Source organism: Mus musculus, chromosome 5, assembly GCF_000001635.26.
Source record: "Mus musculus strain C57BL/6J chromosome 5, GRCm38.p6 C57BL/6J".
Lineage (NCBI taxonomy): Eukaryota > Metazoa > Chordata > Mammalia > Rodentia > Muridae > Mus > Mus musculus.
This window is the reverse complement of record NC_000071.6, coordinates 136416296-136439459: the sequence shown is the minus strand read 5'-3', so window position 1 is coordinate 136439459 and position 23164 is coordinate 136416296. Positions and strand designations below refer to the sequence as shown.

The 23164-nt window shown below is 45.0% G+C and overlaps 1 protein-coding gene and 1 long non-coding RNA gene across 23 annotated transcripts in view; one reads left to right on the top strand and one right to left on the bottom strand.

The window, feature by feature from the left end:
• Positions 1-23164, top strand: part of Cux1 (cut-like homeobox 1) — a 319456-nt gene that overhangs the window by 128131 nt on the left and 168161 nt on the right. The window lies entirely within an intron of this gene.
• Positions 649-23164, bottom strand: part of Gm16599 — a 49947-nt gene continuing 27431 nt past the window's right edge. Inside the window, exon 3 of the long non-coding RNA XR_868598.3 lies at positions 649-22618. This is a non-coding gene — a long non-coding RNA (predicted gene, 16599). The remainder of the gene's footprint in view (positions 22619-23164) is intronic.

The window sequence follows — 23164 nt, the reverse complement described above, 5'->3', positions numbered from 1 at the left end:
TCCTGTGGGGTTGCAATCCCCTTCAACTCCTTAGATCCTTTCTCTAATTTTTCTATTGGGGACCCTATGCTCAATCCAATGGTTGGCTGCGAGCATCCGTCTCTGTATTTGTAAGGCTCTGGCAGGGCCTCTCAGGAGGCAGCCATATCAGGCTCCTTTCGGCATGCACTTCTTGGCATCCACAATAGTATCTGGGTTTGGTGACTGTATATGGGATGAGTCCCCAGGTGGGACAGTCTCTGGATGGCCTTTCCTTCAGTCTCTGCTCCACACTTTATCTCCATATTTGCTCCTGTGAGTATTTTGTTCTCATTCTAGAAGGACCAAAGCATCCATACTTTGGTCTTCCTTCTTCTTGAGCTTCATATGATCTGTGATTTGAATCTTGGTTATTTGGAGCTTTTGGGCTAATATCCACTTATCAGTGAGTGCATACCTGTGTTCTTTTGCGATTGGGTTACCTCACTCAGGATGATATTTTCTAGTTCTATCCATTTGCCAAAGAACTTCATGAATTCATCATTTTTAATAGCTGAGTAGTACTCTGTTTTTTTTTTTATTATTTAGTTTGATTTTCTGTTTTGTGGGTCTTCCTTTGTGTTTGCTCTTTTTTTTTTTTTTTTTTTTTTTTTAAGACAAGGTTTTGTGTATTCCATGCTAGCCTCAAACTCAGTATGTAGCCAAGGATATCCTTGAAGTTCTGGTCTACCTGCCTCCACCTCCGGAGCTCTGGGCTTACAGGTGTAGAACATTTTAGCTCCAACACAGTATTCTTTGCAATATTCTAACTAGAATGTACCACCTATGTAGTAGAGCCATCATTTAGCACCTTAAGTCCAGTTCCCAGCTCCACAGAAATAAAACCTCTCTTAATCAAAGATTCTTTAAAACATTTTTAAAAGGTAAGAAATATGCTCAAAAACATGCCTATGCAGACTACTGTTTGAAAATTCAGAAAGGATTTTGAAATGACCCCCCCCCCCCCAAAGTTGACACTTTAAGACATTATTATAGCCCATGGGCTTTCAAGCTGCAATTCATTGTTTGTACAGTGGATCAGTCCTTTCTTTCCTTGACTTTTAAATAGCCTGTTAGGCTAGGCTGGCTGGCCAGTGAACCCCAGGGATCCTCCTGTGTCCAACAAGCTGGCTCTGGGAGGAGTAGGAGTATGCCTCTACTACACTTGGTGTGGGTTCTGGGAATTGAACTCTACTCTCCATGCTTTCGCAGCAATCATGTTACTCACTGAGCCATTTCCCCAGCCTTGAATAAAGTAATCTAGAGCTTCTCTATATGTGCAATTATGTCATCACCTTAAATGCCAAACTCCTGCTGCCATCCCACTGAAAATTTAAAAGTCAGGGAAAGGTGGCTGGAGAGATGGCTTAGTGGTTAAGATCACACCTAGCACCCATATCAGGCAGCTCATAACTGCCTGTAACCTTGGCTTAGAGGATCTGACTCCTGGCTTTTGCAGGTACCTGCATTCATGTATATATAGATTGACAGAACACACACACACACACACACACACACACACACACACACACACACCTACCTACCTTCTCCCTGTAGGGGCTAAGGGCTAATGACTAGATGTCTAGTTGAAATCTGACCTGTTTAGCCTCATCCTCCATAGGGTAGGCAGGGTGAGCATGGCAGTCAAGGTCCTAGGCAGTTCCTTGTCATGATCAACTCCTCCTCCTCCCTAGGACCTGTTTTTCTTTCTGGTCCTTGCTGTTCTTTGCCATCCTGGAAGGTCTCATGCCAGTGCTTGCCCCTTCCCCACCCTCACTGTTCTGGCACCTAGGAGTCCTTGTCTTTAGTGTCTCCAATCCAACTTTTCCTACCCATTTTATATTTATGTATTTATCTTTAAAACAAACAAACAAACCAAGGTCTCATGATTACCTCCAACTTGTTATGTAGTTGTGGCTGGCCTTCAATCTTCCTGTCTCCTTTTCCCAAATTCTGGGGTTACAGGTTTTTGCCATTATATTCAGCACCAAATAGTTTTAAACACCACCCACATGAGCACTGATATTAATCCTAGTTTTCTACTGCCTGCTCTATTCAACATCTGGACTTGAAGAGACAACTCAAACTTCACAGAACTCAAAAAGAGAAATATGATCTCTCTACCACATTCCCTGCCACTAGCCTGGTCCTGCAGGAAATGAAATCACCACCCACAAGCCACTCAAGGTAAAGGTCCTATGTGACCTGTTTCTTCCCAGAAACCTGTCTAGCATTATGTATCGTCTCCCTGCTGTACTGCTGTTATTGTCATAAGCTACCCCACACTAGTTCTATGTTCAGCCCCCATATCCTCATCACATAGCCCAGTTTAACTTTCAGTAGTAAGTCAGATCTTACAGTCTCCCCTGTACCTCCTGATACATTCTCATTACAGGCTCCCCGCTGCCACCACATGCTGAACTTCATGTCCCTAATGCCATTTCCTGCATTTGCCTAGCTTATCTTAATCTCACTAAGGAGTTCTAGGCAACCTCTCCACCACTGAGCTATGCTCTAGCCCCTTACTGGGGGATTCGAGGCAAGCTCTCAACCATTGATCCACGCTCCCAGCCCAGAAATGTTCTTTAAATAATTGTTCACAGGGTGGCCATGTCTGTCTTAGAAATTAAGCTCTAAAAAATAAAGGGGGAAAAAGGGAATTTTGGTTTTTGGTAGTAAACACTCTATCACTATAACAGATACTCAGGATAATGAACATACCAAGAGAAAAAGTATGTTTTAGCTCTCAGGTTCAAAGGTTTCAGAGAAGGCTTTGTGCCTGTGGCAGTACATTGAAACATGGTTGGAGCATCTGTGATGGACAAACACTGGCCACCTCACGGCCAGGAATTGAGAAAGAAAGCAAGAATCAGCATCCTATCAGCCCCTTCAAGGGCATTTTCTTTCCCATACCACATGACCTAAAGCCACCCGAGCTGTTCCATCTCTTACAGTTCCTACCACCCCGCAAGAGCTGCTTACCAAGCCTTTAAAGCACGGCCTTGAAGGACATTTAACATCCCAATCAAAGCAAGCAAATACACAGTTGCCCAGGTCTGTAATTCCAGCACCCAGGAGTTAGATGCAGGAGGACAGCCATGACTACAGAGTAAACCCAGTCTCTAAACAGAACATAGCAAAACACTCAGGCCAGGTGCATTGCCCCTCGCAGGCTCCCCTGTGCCCCATTTGCCAGTCTCCTCTCTCAGGTAGAATGAGGAACCGAGTCCTTTTCTCTGTGCCTCCTACTCTTTAGCCACCCGATCCCGCTGCTTCTGCTGGTTAGCAGCTCTGCACCAGCCACAGCCACTGATTGTTTAGGGACTGACTAGTGGCCTTCTTGGCTTCCCTGTCAGCTAACACGTAGGTGTACCTGGATGAGATGAGTGGGCAACTTTCTCCAACCTGCTTCCGAATCTGTTAGCTATATCTGCTCATAGGGTTATTATGTGACAGTGCGTTTAAAAGTCCCAGTTTGGTTTCTGGCACACAAAGAGCTCTGTTAATACTCTTCAGAGGTTTGTGAATTTCTTTTTCATACACCCGTGTTACTTATTATAAAAGAAAAAAAGTAGGGGCTGGGAAGACAGCTGAATGGGCAAAGTGCTTACCACCAAAGCATGAGGACATATTTCTGACCCTAGCACCCATGTAAAAGCAACAAATGATCAGCCCTGGAAACATACACACACAAGTAACATTGTACGGCCTGGTCACGTTTTACTAGTTTGTGTGTGACAATAATTAAAAAGAGGCCGAGGGGTACATGGGAGGAGATGTGGGAAGGGGAAAAGGGAAGGAGGGAAATGATGTAATTATAATCTCCAAATTTTAAAGTTACAATTTTTTTTAAAAAAAGCTAGAAGGCAACTAAAAGGAAAAAGAAAAGCTGAACGCTGCTGCCTGTACCTGTACCCCAGTGCTGGGGGGCAGGCAAAAGGGGTCCTTGAGGTTTGCTTGCCAGATACTCTGTCTGAATCATGGAGCTCCAAGTTCAGTGAGAGACCTTGTCTCCAAAACTAAGGTGGACAGTAGCTGAGAAAGATGCTTCTTGTTGTCTTCTGTCCACCACACAAATATGGACACACACACAAACACACAAGCTAAGCCACTGCCTTCAAGAACCTGCTTGGAGCCTTTTATCCTGCTGTTTTTATATAATAGCCTAAGAGGGCTTGAGAGGGCCATGCCCTTAAATCCTTCTACTCTAAGAAATGCACTTCCCTGATGACACAGGCCCGGGCGAGCAGTGGGGAGGTGGTTTGAGCCTGGGAAAGCTACATGTCAGTTGAAAATGCTGGAGCTAGGGCTTGGTGCCTGCCAAGCCTGCTCATAAAAGCAGTGTGTTCTAGGTACAAAATGAACCCCAGAGAAAATAAAAACACACAAGATGAAATCTATTTGAATATGAAGACACTGCACATCGCCTCCCAATGTTTCAAGATCGCATCCATCTTAATTTTATTATATATTAAAGTTTCGAACTTTTCAAATAACGCCATTTTCGTTGTTTTAGAGCATCTGAGAATTATAGAGCTATTTGGCGTGGCTGTCAGGCAAGGATTCCTGCCATTTATTGGGGCCCTGGTTTTATTTAATAGCCAGATGAATGGAACAGTTAATAAAAGAAATATTGCTTTATTCCCTGACATTTATGTCCTTGGTTTCCAATAAAGAATTGAAATTATGAATAGTTGATGGTTTAAATTGATGTTTTATGTTGAACGCTAGCTATAATTTGCCCTCTGAGGATTGTAATACCACGAAACAGATGGTTTTTCACAGTAACAAATTGCTATGTGTATACAGTCTATAGCCGTGGCTTTCAGATACATTCACCTTCAGTTCTGAACTGACCTGCTTTTGTAAGATGGGGAGACACACAGGTCCTCCAGGAAAGGGTCCTGACCAGGGAGATGCAGCCAGACCCTAGAGGTCCTATGAAGATTAAGGTTAAGGTCAGACAGAAGTAGAGGTGGGTTATGTTTGTCAGCCTTTGCCTAAATACAGCCTGTACCTGCCAGTAGGCTCTGTCAGGAGCCACATTCTGTTCAAGGTCATGGTAGTTAGTAGTTAGTATGATTTCACCCACCATGAGACTCGACACCCTTTCAGAACAGGCAGAAAAACACAGCAACACAATGATACACTTTGTAGGTGAACTGCAGTGGACAGGTTGTGAACTCTGGAGCCAAGTGACTAGGGAAGCAACCTTTGCATAGTTCCCTGGACGCCCTAGCCTCAGTTTCTGGGCCTATAAATGTGGATAACAGAAACCTCCTTCTTATGACAGTCAAATGATGCAGTTTCTACCAAACAATTTTGAGCTCAGAGCTGGCCTAGATAGTATTTGGAAGGAATAACTGAAACTGCACAGGCTGGGCATATGGCTCATTTGGTAGAGCATGTGCTAAGCCTAGGAGCAAGCTCTGGGTTTGAGCCCCAGCACCGCAGAAACCAAAGCAGATGTGAACTTTAGTGCATGCCTGGAAAGCCAGCGTGCAGGAGGATCAGGAACTCCAGATCATCTGCCATAGTGAGGCTGACGTTAGCTAAATACATAAGATACTAGAGAGGAAGGGAGGAAGAGGGAGAGAGGGGTGGTGGTGGTTTATCTAAGAGTTTGTTCTTGAGACGAAATAAGAGCATTAGCAAAGTAAGTCCTGCTCTAGTACAGTTGGTAAAATAAAAGCTACTCATCACATGACTCACCTAAAAGAGCAAGCAGCTATTTTGCTGGACTCAATCTTCCCTGACTCCTCCCAAGAAGGTGAGGGGCAAGGGCCCTTGTTCAGGCCTGCTGGAGCCATCCTTAGCAACCCAGGCCCTACCCTAACTGTGCTTCAGTGACTTCAGTAGGGACCTGAGGATGAGCTCTGAGCCCAGGCCTCATGGGCTGCTGCTGAACCAGGGAGCTTGGCATCTATCAAGTTAACAAAAGAAGAATGGTTCTTAACTATGGACTCTTTTTGGTCAGACACCTTCTGGGGCCTTTCCCATTAGTAATTAAGGCTGTTGAAATGGCTTGTATGTTCGCTGAGCCCGAGCACCGCCCTCCACATGTGCCATTGCTTCACTGGACTCCATTCAGTACCAAGTCCAAGTCTGGGCTCCCATGCATCATCTCATCTGTGCCTCTGCCACTGTAATCCAGAACTCTGCTTCTCTCCTCACCAAGTGACATGCCTGCATGGGATGCAGAGACCAGTGGTAACAGACATATCTTTGTCTAGCAGGGAGTATGGGGCACTTACGTTGAAGGGCTTGTGGAGGTTGCTGAAGGTGGGCTGAGAAAGGCTCTTTTGACCTAACTTGTATAGGAGGATGCTTGCTTACTGTTCAGTAGAGTGTAGTCATTTTGTGAACATAGTTTTTTGGCAATAGTGACTCAGTTTCTTCAGTGGACAGTATGGGGGGCAGTGATCCAAGGACAAGAGTCATTTGAAGTCTGTGCAGACAGAGTCATGTTTCAAAGATAATTATAAACAAAATCAGAGATTGAGGTTATAGCTTAGCTAGTAGACTTGTTGCTTATCATGTCACAAAGCCCCAGGTTCCATCCCCAGTACCACATATACCGTGCATGGTCCTTGCTCTATGCCTGGAACAGAAGGGGAAAATATTCCTCTGTGTAACACTCGAGTTGTGGTATGTTTAGTTTTACATTATCATGACACTATACAGAAAGAAGAGAGAGAGAGAGAGAGGGGGGGGGAGAGAGAAAGAGAAGAGAAGAGAAGAAAAGAAAAGAAAAGAAAAGAAAAGAAAAGAAAAGAAAAGAAAAAGAAGCATTTCAGGAATTGGGAGATACAGCAGTGGTTGAAATGCTTGCCAGGCAAGCAAAAGGACCCTATTTCAAATCACCAGCCCCGACACAAAGCTGGATGCAGCATTGCAGGTGTTTAATCCCAACCCTTCTCCAGGGAGATGAGAGGCAGGGACAGGAGAATCCCTGGAAGCCCCAGGGAGGGCCACCTAGCCTGGCTATGCCGTGGTGAACAAGCAGAAGCCCTGTCTTAAAGGAGGTAGAAAGCGAGGGCTGACCTGAGGCTGTCTTCCCACCTCTATGTGGATACTATGGCATGTTATGCCTGCACACATGCACACATACACACTCATACAAATTAAATAAAATAATAGCAATGAAGAAAAAGACATTTATGGGTTCCTCCTACCCACTTGCATTGTTGAAGTGTTCTAGAATACCATAGTCTAGAATGTTGTGCCTAGGAAAGCCAAGCTCAGAGTAGGCACTGTGGCCTCAAAGAATTTCAGCAGGACTCTGGTTGACCAAGTTTTGCTAGAATTCAGAGCTTCATAGAACATCAATTTCACTTTTAAACCAGTATATTGGGGGAGGGGGTCTTTTCTTTGATTATTTTCAAAATATTACTTGGCTCATCTGGACTCTGCCGTGTGGACCAAGTGACTTGACATTTGAGATTTGTGGTATGTGTAGCAGGTAAGTGTGGCTATGGTCATAGAGGGCAGGCCAGGGATGAGGCCTGGATGTCAGTGCACCTAGCCAGAGCCTGCTTGAAGCTCAGGTGGAAATGAGGGAGGTGCTGAGTTACACATCCACTCCATTTGTCACAGAGGATGCTCTTCTGCCACAAAGATGGCAAAAAATGTCTCAAAGCACAGCCTTGACCAGGTATCTTCCTCTATCACTTTCTACTTCATTTTTCTCTATTATGTTTACTTAACTTTGAGGGAGGGGGCACGTGTGCCATGGCAAGCATGTGGAGGTTAAAAGGACAGTTTGAGGGAATTGGTTCTCTCCCTAGATCATGTGGTTTCTTAGGATTAAACACAGGTTATCAGGATTGGCAGCAAGTACCATTACCTAGTGAGCCATCTTGCTAGCTCTCCCCCTTATTTGCTGAGACAGAGTCTTACGGAAACTGGGGCTCTCTGATTCAGATAGACTGGCTGTGCAGGAGCCCCAGGGATCTGCCTGTCCCATCCCTTCCCTGTGCTAGGGTAGCAGACAGGTGCTTCCACACACGCCTTTTACCAGGGCTTTACTTAGGTTCTCATGCTTGTGCAGCAAGTGTTTTACCCATCGGACCGTCTCCCCAGCCTAAAACTGACAACTGGCATTTGATGTGAGAGTTCAAGGAGCTCAGCACACCCAGTGAGTCCACATTGTGTGTACTCTCACTGCAGATGCCTGCCCAAGGCTCGCTGAGGCTGCTCAATGAGGCTAGCTGAGTTCTCCAGGGTCTTTGAGCATCCTGCTTGAGTGTCCAGTGCCCAGAAGGGGATTCAGTGCATGTTTGTCAGAATAGGAATATGTTTCTTTCTTGGCCATATGTTTCATAAGGGGCATTGACTTAGACTTCAATGATATAGAACTGAACCCAGATACTAATGATCTAAGCCAGGAAGCCAGGTTCTTCTAGCTGTTTCTGGAAGAAAATACACCAAACTGTTAATAGGGGTTAACTTGGGACTTTTTTTTAAAATTTGTTTTGATTCAAGAGACTTTTGGTTTATGATAATTTTTAAAAAGTCATATATATATATATACATACATACATACATATACACACATACATATACACACATACAGACTAGACATTTTGGGGAAGAAAAAGTCCTGAAGGTTTCAGAAAGCAAGATATGAATGCCCAGAATGCAGTCCTTCCATTGAATCCATGTGGATAAAGCAGTGTGACAGCACGGACTAGGTCATCTAGAGACACTTGGAGGCCATATATAAACATTGTGCCATTTTATATGAGAGTTGAGCAGCATCCGACTTGGTGCTTATCTCTTGGTGTACCTTTAACCTTATAACCTTATGCCCAAATCCCAAGAGATAATGAGTTGTCATTTCTCATGTGCTCTTTGATTTTGAGACATGGTTAGTCACTGGTCCGGAACTCACTGATGAGGCTAGGCTGACTAGCCAGTGAGCCCCAGGCATCCTCCTGTGTCCACCTCCCTAATGCTGATATTATAAACATGTGCTGCTATACCCAGCTTATTTACCTGGGTCGTGTGGGTCAAGCAGGTCGTCATGCTTTCACAACAAAGTACTTACCACTGACTGACCCATCATTCCCAGCCCAACTTTTTTAAGATTCAGGGAACTTTTGAGTGTTCCAAGGAATGCCATGGCCACCACCAGCTTTAGAGTGGATAGCTGAGTGGCCTAGGAAAGGCGCCACCTTTCTGGCCTCAGCTTTGCCTTTGTTAAAAGAAAATCTTGTTTCTTAATTTTGTTTTTGGTAATGGGCCCCAAGAATGCAATTGTAAGCATACAGTGAAGGTGGCCTGTGGAGAGAATATGGCTGACTATATTGGGGTGGCTCTGAGCTCCCCAAGGGGGAATATTTGCCTTTTCAGTCCATAGTAGGTCACAGAACTCTTAAAGCAAGCAGTGCAATTGCTGTATGTATCCTTCTAAACACTCCTTGCAAACTGGCGACCACTCCTCTGTTCCTAGCTATGTGGCCCACACTACTGTCATTGCTTCTCGGCAGTCTGGCCTGCACTGCCTGTTGTTCTCCTTACTCCACTCCATACTCCTTCCACCCGGCCTTAGCCACCATTTCCTCACTGTGTCTGTCGGTGCAGGGTCAGTCACCCTCAAGCTATCCTTGAGTCACTGCCTCATGTAAAAACACTGTCACCCTTCCTGAGGGAAGCTGTTGTCTTCTCCAACTTCCCCTTCATTATAGTGCTGTGTGTGTAGCCCTGAGCTTCTCCTCCTCTGGTATTCTCTCTCTCTCTCTCTTACACACACACACACACACACACACACACACACACACACACTCACACACACACACACACACACACACACACACACACAATCACTCACTCACTCACTCAAACACAAACACACACATACACACACACTTGTTTCTTGGCCAGCCTTCTACACATCTTCTAGTAACCAAGACAAGCCAGTTTCTCTGCCAGACACCTGTATGTGACCTGGATTGAAGGCTTGGGCTCCCTCTGTTGCTTCCTTTAGGAACCTGCTTGATCCCTCTCTTCTGAGAATGTTTTTCTTAAGGCCTTGGTTTCATCTTTAGAGGGCATTTGAGAACTTGAAGCCAGGCTGTGGATGGTTATGGGAATTGTTAGGGTTGGTGGTTTGTGGCTCCTCCCACCCCAAGGCTGGTCAATTCACCTAGGTTGCTGGGCCACTCCTCACTTTTTTACGTTCCATTTCATTCTGGCTTCTTTATTCTTGCCACATGGACTCCCGAAAAAAAAAAAAAAACAATCTTTACATAATTCTTGTGAACTGCCTGTTAAAAAGCACTCGTGGTATATGTCCCAAAACACGGGACCGAGGGAGATCATGCAAAGTTGAGGGTATCTTCCCCAGCACAGGACACACTCGTAGCCATGGCTTTGCCAGGACTTCTTGAAAAGCACCTGTCACCCTCATCTCCCATTTCCACCCCTGGGCTTCACAGAGCTTCTGGAAGGAAGAAAAGGGAGGCTTTGGGCCTCCTGAAGTTGAGTCCAGCACTGGCACAAAAGATAGGTTCTTTGGAACCAGGCCAGACCCCAGCCTCCCATGCCCCAATTCATACCAGAGAGTAGTCAGGAAGCCATTTCCTCCTGCTGACTACCAGGGTCTGGCTTTCTTCTTCCCTCTTCATCAGGGCCAACTTTTTATGTCAAGGGCATGAGAGAGAAAGAGAGGATGCTGACCTCCTAGGTTCACGGCTGGACTTTGAAGTGTGTTTCCTCTGGGGCCTCAGGCTTCACCACTGGGGGATGCCCGGAAAAGGTCTGTAAGGCTCCACCGGCCATGAAATCCGGCCTCACCCAGAGTCCCTGCACTGAACATCTGCTGGCCTTACTCCAGCACAAGGCCAGGCACTCTGATGGTGAGGGACCAGAAAAGGCAGCCACCAGAGAGGCTGCTCATTACCCAGATTACACCGTCTCCTGTAGCAGGACCTCCGTTTTGGCTCCAGCCTCCTGCTAGGCAGAAGCCTGGTCCTTTAAACTTCACAGATTCAAAGTACTGTGGGATTGCCTGAAATCTCAATTCCCTGGCACTATGCCTCTTTGGACTTACTTCAGCCACATCTGGATTGCCGCTGCTGCAGCAGACAGAGCACCCTACCAACAGGCTGTGGGAACAGGTTTTCTGCTGTGCTGAAGCTGGTGACAAATTGACAGAGTATGACCTGTTCATTGGCGGCAGGGCCACTTGTGGTCCAATTGCCTCCAAGATTAAACTTCCCCCAGGCGACATGTACAGCACCAGGAAGAGTGGCAGGCAGCCTGGTTCAGGATTACTAACAACTGTGTGGAATTGATCTGATTTTAAAGTGCATGGGTTTTGGAATTGTCAGGCTCTATAAGAAAATGAAATCCTTTGTGCCAGCTCTGGTCCTGCTGGTCTGTGAGCGGTGGACACACTCGTGTGCGTGCCAATGCATGTGTGTTGTAGAGAGTTCCTATTTTGAGCTGTTTGAGAAAGCAGCTGCCCTGAATTGAGGCGCATGTGTCTTCAGCTTATTTCCCGATGTTAGCCTAAAATAGAAACCGGCCTCTGTCGGCAGTGGCTCTCCCGGGCAACTTGTCAGCAAAAGCACTTCCAAGTGTTTCCCTATAGTCTATGCCTTTGACGGAGAGCGCCTTCTTTCTTCTTTAATTTATTCTATCTGCTGGGCTGTTGATAGAACCCAGGGTCTTGTGCATGCTAGGCAAGTTCTCCCCAGCTGAGCCATTACCCCAGCACTTCATCACTCTGTAGCCAGGCTAGCATTGAACTAGCAGCCTCCTGGGTGCTAGGATCATAGGTATGTGTTACACTTGACTAGGAACAGTTTCCTCGTGCTTGGACCCACTGTCCTTTAACCGCCACCACCTGGTAGCTTCAAGTCTCCTGAAAATTATTAAGATACCCACCCACAGTGAGATCTGTGTCACCACAGGATCTAGCAGTGACCTTCAGCTTGGCCTTCATTCAAGCTTTAGTGAAGCCCCAGGCTATCTGGCCTTCCTCTCCAGCTTGAATACAGTCATGTTTAATGTTTGTGTTATTTGCCTTTTAACTGAGTCACTCTTGTTTATTTAGTTGTAAGTGAGTGAGGGGCAAGGGTGGGTGTGGAAATGATCGCTCTCTACCCTTTAGATCACTGAATAAACACTTCAATCAAGTGAGTCCTGTAAGCTCTAGGCTGCACTAAGGAATAGCAATTGTAGGGTGGCCTGGCCTCAGTGCTAGGGCTCTCTGTCCTGTAAAGCAGTTGTTTCGGGTGATAAATGACTATGCTAGATGCTTTGGAATTCCAAAAGGAAATTCTTCTGCCTGGGTGAGAAGGTGGCTTCATGCAAATGGTCACTTGACAGCCCAGGCTTTTGTACCCACCTTTCATGGGCTCCTGCAGCTGTCTTGCTGTGCAGTCAGTTTGATGTGCATGTTTGTCCTCCCTGCAGAACTTCACCTTCAAGAGGCCAGGGCCATCCAGGTGTGATACCACTCCTGGAATCCCAGCACTCAGAGGCTATAGGAGGAGGATTGTACATTTGATGCCAGCCTGCGTATATAACAAGACCCTGTTTCAGAAAGAAAGGGAGGGGGGGAGTTATATAACTTCTTGGCTGTATGCATACAAAGCACACAATAGATACTCGTGAGTACATTCCTGATAGTCACTGCAGGCTGACTCAAAGCAGCAAGACTCACCTGCTCCATAGTGTTTCCCTGCTTGTTAGCCACTTGCACTGAAATGTTAGTGAAACTTGAGACCCACAATTCTTGCTCTAGTTGTGTCATTGGATAATGACATGCTTGTAATCCTAGCACAGAGGAGGAAGAGGAGGAAGGGGAGGAGGAGGAAGAGTTGGAAACAGAGGTAGATTGCTGTGGCTCACTGGCCAACCAACACAGCTCAATCTAAAAGCTCCAGGCCAGTAAGACCCTGTCTCAAAAAAACCTTATAGACATCACCTTGTGGAGCTGGCTTCCAAGAAGGCAGGAAAGCTACTTGGAATCAGGGTATCCCAACCTAGCCTGAGCTCACAGATAGATAAAGCTACTTGGAATCAGGGTATCCCAACCTAACCTGAGCTCACAGATAGATAAAGCTACTTGGAATCAGGGTATCCCAACCTAGCCTGAGCTCACAGATAGATAAAAGGAGCTTTTACACTGGAGTCAGAGCCTGTATTCTCCCTGGATAGGTAGACTTCTGGTGGCAGCCTGGCACTTCAATATAGAATGAGTGTGGATCTCACTGGTGTGTGTGACCAGGGCCCTGAGGCTGCAAGGGCACCAAGGTGATGCTTTCATGAAGGTTGACTTGTAGCCCTTCTTTAGGAGTAAGTGTAAGATTCAGCATGCCTATTTCTTGAAATACTTTTTGAGTTTCAGTTTCCATGTGATACAAGATGTCGAACATTCTAGGTTTCCCACAAAATATAGCTTACTCCCCCCCCCCCCCCAAACCCCTCTTCATCCATATCTGGATGTGGTTGGGATGCTTTTTCCACAGTAGAATGCAGATTGGAGTGTGGTTTTCCATGGGCTCATTTTCAGCATGAGTTTGACATCTTCCTCCACCATGCACATGGGCTTAGTGAAGTGCAACTGGCCTAACAGAGGTGCCCCCGACCTGTTGATGAGACTGGGTTACGAGGGACTGAGCAGAATGCCCAGGTCGCATCTTTGGCAGTTCAGCAGATTCCTGCCCTGCCACCCCACATGCTATATGTCTTAGACACTGCAGCATTTATGAGAACAGAGCGTAGATGTTGGTGATAAACCAGCTCATAAATGACCACGAGTAAATTTTTATTCCAGAAGCATTTTGATCTCACACAGACCTATTCATGTGCCAGGTCTCCTATGATGTTCACAGCAGCCTCTCATTCACCGTTGTTTCTGGGAAGTCTTGGGGGGTTGGGTCTCACTGAGGTTGAGAGTTAGGCTGGCTGGATTTACACAAGAAGATTATGGTGGGTGTTGGACATTCACAGGACATATGCGCATCTGGATCCCAAAGCTTGGCTAATTCCATGGCTAAGTTAAATCCTTCTCACAAGTTTACCTTGTGGGAGAAAGTGGGACAAGCAAAAACAGAAATGGACAAGGGGGTAGTCCAGAGGTCCACAACTTCTGTGTGTGGTTGGATTGAAACATTCCCCCTATCCCACAGACACTCTACTGCTGAGCTGCTACTCACTGGGGAGTCTGGGCAAGTGCTCAAAGCTATGCCATCTTCTTCAGTCTTATTATATATTTTTTTTCTTTTTTTGAAGACAGGGTCTCATCAAGCTGCCCAGGCTGGCCTTGAACTTCTGCTCTTTCTGTCTTAGCCTCCCAAGCAGCTGGCACGACAGGCCCACTACCACCAAGCTTGACCACAAACTTTCTCTTGAAAGGGTATGGCATTAAATATTTTAGACCTGGCTGGGTAAAAGGCAAAATCAGGATATTATGTAGGCACTTACATAACCATTTTAAATGTAACCATTTAAAAGTGTAAAAACCATTCTTAGCTCATGGACCATAAAAATACCAGAAGCCAGCTGGGTTTAGCTGGCTCAACGGAGCTTACCGACCCAGGGTGGACCATCTCCTGTTAGTTACGAGTACAGTTCTGCAGATCTGCTCACCCTGCCCCAAATCTTTTCCTCTCCTGCTTCGAGGGGTTTCTGAGCAGAAGCCTTGTGAGTTCGTGAACTTATAGCCTGTCACAGCGCATTTGTGTTCACCTTTGTCTCACAATCGCCCTCTGATCCTCTCAGAACCACTGTTGTTCTGACTTCCAAGTATGGCTTCATTGTGTGTGTGTGTGTGTGTGTGTGTGTGTGTGTGATGCGATGCATGCAGGTAGTTGTGCACATGTATATGAATATGTAGGGGTCAGAGGTCAATCTTAGGTGCCACTTCTTCCCATCATTCGTTTAAGACATAGTTCCTCGTTGGCCTGGTAGTTTCAGATTAGCTGTCCACAAAACTTGTTTTTTTCTTATGAGTTCTGGGGATTGAATTCAGGTTCTCACTCTTGTGAGGCAAGCACTTTACTCTCTCTGCCCCACCAGGCCTCTTCTTTAACCCCAAGTGCTACACAGCGTCTTTCCCCTCCAGGCAGTCTTTCCTGCTTCTTCACATCAGGGCTACCTGGTGGAGAGCTTTGCCTACCAGCTAGTGATTCTTCATGTGTATGACTCTACAAACTAACTTGTCTGAGCCTGAAGAGGTAGCCCTGTGGGTAAGCGTGCTTACTGTGCAAGCATGAGGCTTGAGTTTGACTTCTAGCACCCACTTTTTTAAAAAGTGTGCAGAGGGCAGCTTGCAGGATCAGCTGTCTCTTTCTGACACATGAGGTTCAGGGATTGCGCTCAGGAGGTTAGACTTAGCAGCAAGCCCTTTTATCCACTGAGCCAGCTCACTGCTCTGCCCCTCTTTTAGTGACAGGGTCTCACATATTCCAAGTGAGCCTCAAAGTCATTGTGTAACTCAGATAATCTTGGACTTCTGATCTTTCCACCTCTCCTCCTGCTTGCTGAGGCTGCAGGTGTGTCCCACTCTGCCCAGTTTATGCAGCACTGAGGATGATGTTGAGGGCAAACACTCCACTGACTGACCTACTCCTCCAGCTCCTGAATGTGCCCTTTCTGGCCACAGGCTAGCATGTCCCTTCATCCCCTGGAAATTTCTGTCTGGAAAAGTGTCATGACTGGAAACTGGGATGGAACCCATCGAGCTGGGGCTGGGCCACAGCAAAGAAAGAGTGACTGGAGTCTCAGGGGAGGGTACTGGTGATGCTCCTTCCACTCCTTCTTTGAGGGTGAGCTCATCTTGTTTTGATCTGGGGTTTCTTTTATGTAGCCCAAGGTGGCCAGAAACTGGTTAAGTCCAAAGATGACCCTGACCTTGTATCCCTCCTTCCACCGCTGGAGTGTTGGGATTACAGTCCTGTAAGCCAACATCCTGGTTTATGCAGTTCTGGAGATGAAACCTAGAGCCTCCTGCATACTAGGCAAGTACTCTACCAACTGAGCTATAATCCACCACAATGTGCCTAGTCTTGGGAGTCTCATGTATGCATCTTAGCTGCTCTGATGACAAGATGGAAATGCGTGTCATAACCAGATGACTCTGTCTTTCAGCACTGTAGCTCTCACTGCCTTCAAACTTATCCTCCTGCCTCAGCCTACTGAGTGCTGGGATGATAGGTATGCAGCACCATGCAAACCAAGCCTTAGTTCATTTTTACTTGCGTCTCAGAGAGCCCTAGGTGGACTTAGATAGCTGCACCTCAGAGTAAATGTCTAGATACCCAGGGCGTGGACTTCTGTATCATGGCTGTTTATAGCTGCCTTTTGTAGTTTTTTTTATCTTTTAAAGGTTGTATCTAAGAATTTTCTATTTTCTATATGGGAGAAGCCTTCTATGGTTGAACTTCCAAGAGGCACATTGGGGTCATGAAGAGTCAGCTGCTAGTCACCCCAAGTGTGGGTGGTGTCTGTTCTCCCATCTGCTGGAAAGTGGAGACAGACCTGGAGGTATATATTTCTTTGCTTGTCTGTAAGTTTGACTCCATAGAAATTGATTGAATACATGAATGGAACATTTTTCTTAGCTAATAATTTTTGTCTGGGTTGGTTGATTCGTTTGGGAGGGAGTGTTTTGTTATTTAAATTGTTTTTTTTTTTGCTCAGACAAGGTCTCCAGTACCCTAGGCTGGCTTCCTTTGAACTGTTGAATTCTTAGTCCTCCAGCTTCTACCTCCTCAGTGCTGGGATTCTAGGAGTTCACGGCATGTTAGGTTTATGTACTGCTACGAAGTGAACACAGGGCATCATCATGCTAGGGAAGCACTCTGTCAGCTTAGCCCTTTCCCAGATAATTCTGCCAGCTTGTCAGAACTTTACAATATTTTCATCACTTACAGGGACTATGTCAAAATCAATTCCAACCTACCACAATTTTTTCAGACCATTCCCGAGTATGTAGTACAAAATGCAGGGGTGGGGGTGGGGGAAGCACTACTCAGGTGAAATTGTTTTGGAATCCTTATTGTCCTGTGCAGTTCTCTTTTGATGTTGTTGGAATGTAAAGTTAGCCTGTACTTTGACCTTATTCAAATACTTAGCCATGCAAACATTTTGTAGTCCAGGGTGATGGTTTTAGGTCCTGTGGCTGATTGGGTGTATAGTCTTTTTGCCAGAGTTGTAGATGGAGAAATTCTCAAGAGAGATGATAGGTATGGAGTTGCTAAAACTCCATTCAACAATGGCTGGAGATAAATGGATCTATATTAGCTGTATATGGTAATAACAGAAAAGTCTGAGCAGCTGCTTTTGAGATCTATGAACTTCTGTATGACTCATCCAGCCAGTCAGGCGGCTCTGGACAGCAGACTGAAGCCTTCTACTGAGTGACTGCACAGACGCCAGGCCGAATATTCAAGAGTGAATCTCAAGGCTGCCTGAAGCCTACTCTTACTTAAGAGGCACAGAAGAGATAGCAAGAGGAATTCCTAAAGTATTTGACTGTTTTTTGTTGTTGTTGTTGTTTTTGTTTGTTTATTTGTCCTACACCCCCACACCCTTTGAGCCAGTTTCTCTAGGGAGCTCAGGCTTGCTTAGATGATTCTCCCAATTCACTCTCCCAAGTTTCTGGGTTTATAGCATGCACCACCACACCCTGTGTTCAAAAGTATTTTAAAGTAATTTTCTCTGTTAAGTGTTACATTTTTCTTAATGTTTTTTAAATGGCTCTTTAAGTAGTTGACACCCCCATGCCTTCAAATTCTCCATAAATAGGTAATCAGACATGGGTTGAAAATATTGAGGCTAAAAGTCTCATCTGTATTGAATGTGCAAAGATTTCTGCTATGATTATTCCCTAAACGATACAGTATAACAGCTAGATACATAGCACTGTTACTGTGGCAAATATTGCAAGTCATCTGGAGATGACTCAGGCCTGAGGCTGGTGTACAGCTACAGGTAGAGCAGTGGCCTCCACTCTCAGGGAAGCTGGGGACGTGCTGGAGAGGACTTGTCTAGCACAGGTTCTGAGTGTCATCCCCAGAACCTTGACTAAACAGATTAGTGAATTAATCTGTGTGGATATACACAAGCCAGTTCTGTGTAAGGAACTTCAGTGTCCACGGATATATAAGCTAGGTGAAGGGTTGAAGCCAATCCCCAATGGACAACGAAAAGCAACTACTCTGAGCACTTAAGACCAGTGCATAGGGAGGTCAGTGGATCAGATATCTTTTGGAGATTGAACATTAGAATGTCCTACAATGTGCTTTTTCTCTCCACCCTTGCCTACCATGGTAAATGTCAGCTCCTTGCCTGACACTGATCACTCAGGTGAGGACCAGGGTCAGGATGCATCGTTCTGCCCTGAAGACTTTGTTTCACCTCCCCTGCTTTGCGCAGGCATCCTTGGGACACTTCAGAGCCTCTTCACGTGGTTTTAAAAGCTGCTCTCAAAGCCTCATCAGACATTTTGTAGGCCATCCATGTAGCATAAAGAATTCCATCTAGAAATTAAGAAATTATAGTCTGCATTTCCTGTGCTAGTAGCTGGCTCTGTGTTGTTTTCCATAAGAAATGAGACTAGGAGGAGAACGAGGGGAGCCATGTGCAAACAGACTTCATTTAGATGCCATCTCTATGGACCTGCTGCTTACACATGGGCCACTAGGCACCTGGGTAGGATCCAGCCTCCTTTTGATCGTGTGCAGTAAGCATTGTGTCTGCAAGTAGATTTGCTCATCTTTTATTATTAATTACTCCTGAGCAGCTCTGTGAAGCTACTAAATATTAATAAACAGTATGTGTTTGTGATTAAGTTGAGACAAAGGAACACCTTCCCTGTACCTCTTCCTTTTATAAAGCATGACCCACGAGAATGATGGGTAAAATTGGGGTGAGGCTTTTAGATAAGGAAGCAGTTGAAATTGAGACCATATCTGGACAGAACATGTTGAAGATCTGACTTTAAGTTATATAAACGTTTGTTTGTTTGTTTGTTTGTTTGTTTTTGAGATCGTTAAGGATTGAACCCAAGGCTCTGGCAATACTACAAAGCAGTTCTTTGGCTGAGTCTTGTCTGTAGTGCTTAACTAGGGGGATTCTAGACAAGCATTTTGAGCTATGCCTCAATCTGTCTTCAAGTCACACATGCATGCACACACATATACATACACACACACACACACACACACACACACGTCCTGGCCTCATTTGAGTTCTGTCAGCTGACTATTGATGCCCTGTGTCTGTTTACATTGGAGCTGTGTAGGGACCGTCACGCTCCTTAGACATTGGTTGGTGGTGTTCCACATCTTCCCCACTGTCTCCTTAGACTTGTTCCTCTGAGGATAAAAGAGGGGTTGTTCATACAACATAAGGAAAAGAGAATTAAATCAGCCATGTCCAAAAAGTGAATATTAGCATGAGCTTTTCAGGTCTGTACAACCTTCTGATATTATGACATCCTAATCTACTTGAGAATGAGGTCACCTTGAGAATGAGTTGTGAGTAACAACTCTCAGTGTTTTAAGTAACTGCATGGCTCTGCACTGGGCTCACAGAATGTCGGACATGATGTCTTATCTTCGCTGGCTTAACATTTGTGATTATTACCTATTTTAGTACAACTAGGGGACTGAAGAGATGGCTCAACAGTTAAGAGCACTTGGTGTTCTTCCAGAGGACTTGGGTTTTGTTTCCAGCACCCATATCAAATGGTTCACAGCACAATAACTCCAGCTCCAGGGAATCCAATATTTTCCTGCCTTAGGGCACCTAAACACATGTGAACAAACATACCTGCAGTGCTTTGAATAAGCACAGCCCACAGAGGGTCATATGTTTGAATTCTTGGTCCCCAGTTACTGGAACTGTTGGGAAAGGATTAGGAAGGTGGAGGATGTACCACTGGGCTTTGAGATTTCAAAAGATTTCGGCCATTCCCAGTGTGCTCTCTGTCTCCTGCTTGCAGTTCTGATGGTGAGCTCTCAGCTGTGAGCTTCCAGCTGCCATGCCTTCACTCCACCATGGTCTCTAACCCTCTAGAACTGTAGACCAGTTAGTTACTGTCTTTTGTAAGTTGCATTAGTAATGGTGTCTTATTACAGGAATAGAAAAGTAACCAATACAACACAGGAATGTAAATAAAAATTCAAACAAATACTTAGGATTATGTTGAATAGGAAGCGCTGGGGCTTAGTAGGCTTTTTATTTGTCACTACAGGTCCTCACGTAACCCAAGCTTTTCTGAAACTAAGTTATATTAACCAAGAGTGACTATCTTCCTGCTTCTACCTCCTCAATGCTGGGATTACAGCTATGTAGAACCGCTACTGGCCAGAAATATCTGACTTTGTTCAGGATTGTGCTGCACTCCCCAGCAGATGTCTGTTGAAAGGATAGAACTTGGTGTCAGGCCTATATCCCAGTGGCTTTTTGCCTATCATGCACAAAGCCTGTATTATGTCCCTAGCACCATGCAAACCAAGTGTGGTGACACATGCCATAACCCCAGAGCTCAAGAGATGGAGAGAATGGTTGGAACTCAGCGTCAACCTTGCCTACATAGTCAGTTTGAATCCAGTTGGACTACAGGAAATATAAGCCACTCACTTGATTTAACAGTGTTTGCTGTTGATTGAAAAAATAATTTCATCAAATTCCAAATATACCACTGTACTGTACTGCAAAACTAGCTTGGTCTTCAGTAAGTAATTCCACTGTAGAATCTTAACTGCTTCTAGTTTCCCCCTACCTTAAACATTGCCTAATGATTCTTGTGCATAAATTATTCTTACATTTCTGCTTAGTCTTATGAAGAGATTCCTAGAAACAAAAATCTAAGCCTGGGGTTAATCTGCACTCTTTTAAATACTCATTTGTTTGGATGTTAGCAAGGCTGGAGGACCTAAATAAATCATACAGGGGGTATGTCTGATGAGAGGAGGAGTCACTTCCTGATTGGTTCCTGAAACAACCCTGGGTGGGTTTTGTTGTTGTTATTGTTTTGTTTTAAGGAACCTTTAGAGCCTGTTCCTTGAGTAGCATATGGACCAACTTTGCTAGGCAGTCTGGGAAGAGCATCTTTGCTCATTCACCCAGCATATTCCTTGAACTAAATCAGCAAAGAGCCCCCAGAGTCTGCCAGACACCTTAACCTGGGTCTTCATTCTTACTAAGACATGAGGAGCTTGAGGAGAAGGGACCAGTACTCTCAGTCGGTGCTCATTGTGAACACTCAAATGGTCTCTGAAGGAAATATATGGAACAGTGTTTTCATAATTCTGGGATACAAGTAGGAGTGTAGATATGACCAGCTATTTGGAAAGTGGCCCAGAAGAAGTCTGGAGTAGTTCTACTGGTGAAGTGCTTCTTCTGCAAGCACAAGGCCATAAAAGACTGTCTCAAAAAACAAGTTAAGTGGCACCTAAAGAATGACAGCCGGCCTCCACACCCTCTGTGTACCTATGCAGACAAACACGCAGTCCATGTACACGCTAAAAGAAGAGAAGAAAGAGAAAGCCACAGAATATTAAAACCAGACTGAGACTCATTTGGAGAATTGGTCACAAGAATCTGAGGTTGCTTTCTCTTCTTTACCACCCTGACCCTCTAGCCATTAGTTCTCAGAAGAAATGGCCATTTCTCAGTATTTTGTTTTCTTTAAGTTGAAAAAACTTGGGAATAGGATGTGGCTCAGTTAGAATGCTTGCCCAGCAGGCATAATGCACCGAGCTCCATAATCACAACAGGACGGGGGACAAGAGGATCAGGAGTTCCACGTCATCTTCACTTAAATGGTGTGCTTGAGTCTTGCATGAGCCTTGTCAAGGTACTGTCTTTAAAAAGAGGGATGGAGGGAGGGAAAGTTCTGTCAGTGTTGGCCATGCTAGAGATGAATATAAACGTTTTTAAGAGCATTGGAATACGGATATTAAAGCTTCTAGGAAACTCTGCTTTGGAGAAAATGTGCAGAAATGGCAAAATAGCAAATAGTTTCAACCTATTGGACTTACTATAAGGTCTTGAGGATGCCAGGATTCTCCAGATACTACCTAAGCCGCTGGTTCTCAACCTTCCTAATGCTGTGACCCTTTAATACAATTCCTCATGGTGTAGTGATCTCCTAGCCATAACATTATTTTTGTTGCTACTTCATTAATATAATTTTGCTACTGTTATAAATTGTAATGTAAATATTTCTGGAGATAGAGGTTTGTTCAAAGCGTCACAACCCACAAAGTTGAGAAGCTTGGACCTAAGCAAACCTTTGGTTCCCAATGCTTGGACTCTGCAATCTGCCAAGCAGCTGCCATGCACCCATCAGTCATTCTGTTGCAGTGTGACCCATGTTCACCTGGAAACATCCTCTTCTCCTTGATCTCCCAGATCTTCAGGCAGGGTGTGTGGCAACGCTGTTGTTACTCGGGAACTCAGTGTCACTGCCCTTTATGTCCCTCGCTGACTTTTACCACTTACCCACTAGAGCCCACACCTTCTCCAGTCACTGTTCGGCTCTAGGAAGCTGACCCTGCCATCACCCAGTGTTGTTGGATAGTGCTGTAGGCACCTCAATCACATTCAAGACGTTCTACCAGGACACAGGATGCTTTAAATGGAGCAAAGAAATTTAAATGGAAAGAAATTATAGCATGAGTGAGTTTCTCCTTTTCAAGATAATCTTATTTAATAACCAAAACCTCACAAAGATGTACATTTTATCCCCAGACAAAGGCAATGTGGCAGGGTCTGCATCATGGTAATTACATGTTTGGGTTTTCATTCTTTCTTTAAAGTAGGCTTCTATTATTTCAGTTTAGGAAAAAGACTATTCATCTATTCCATTGCTGTGTGGCCCATCCACTGTGAAAATAGGTCAAGAACCGTAATCTAACTCGACTGCTGATAAATAATTAAAGCTAATGGAATTTTTGCAAATCTGTGAACTAAATTCTCTGAGATGCTGCCAGGCCATACTGGATGCTGTTGTATGGAGAGATTTTTTATTTAACACCCCAGTTTAAATGCATTTAAAACCACTCCTCCATCTCACAGAGACTGGAAAGGGTATGTGTTCATCTATAAAAGCAGCCGAAAGCTTGAAACCCCGTCAATAGCCATGCCATTCACCTTCAGATGATGAGATGAGAGGTGA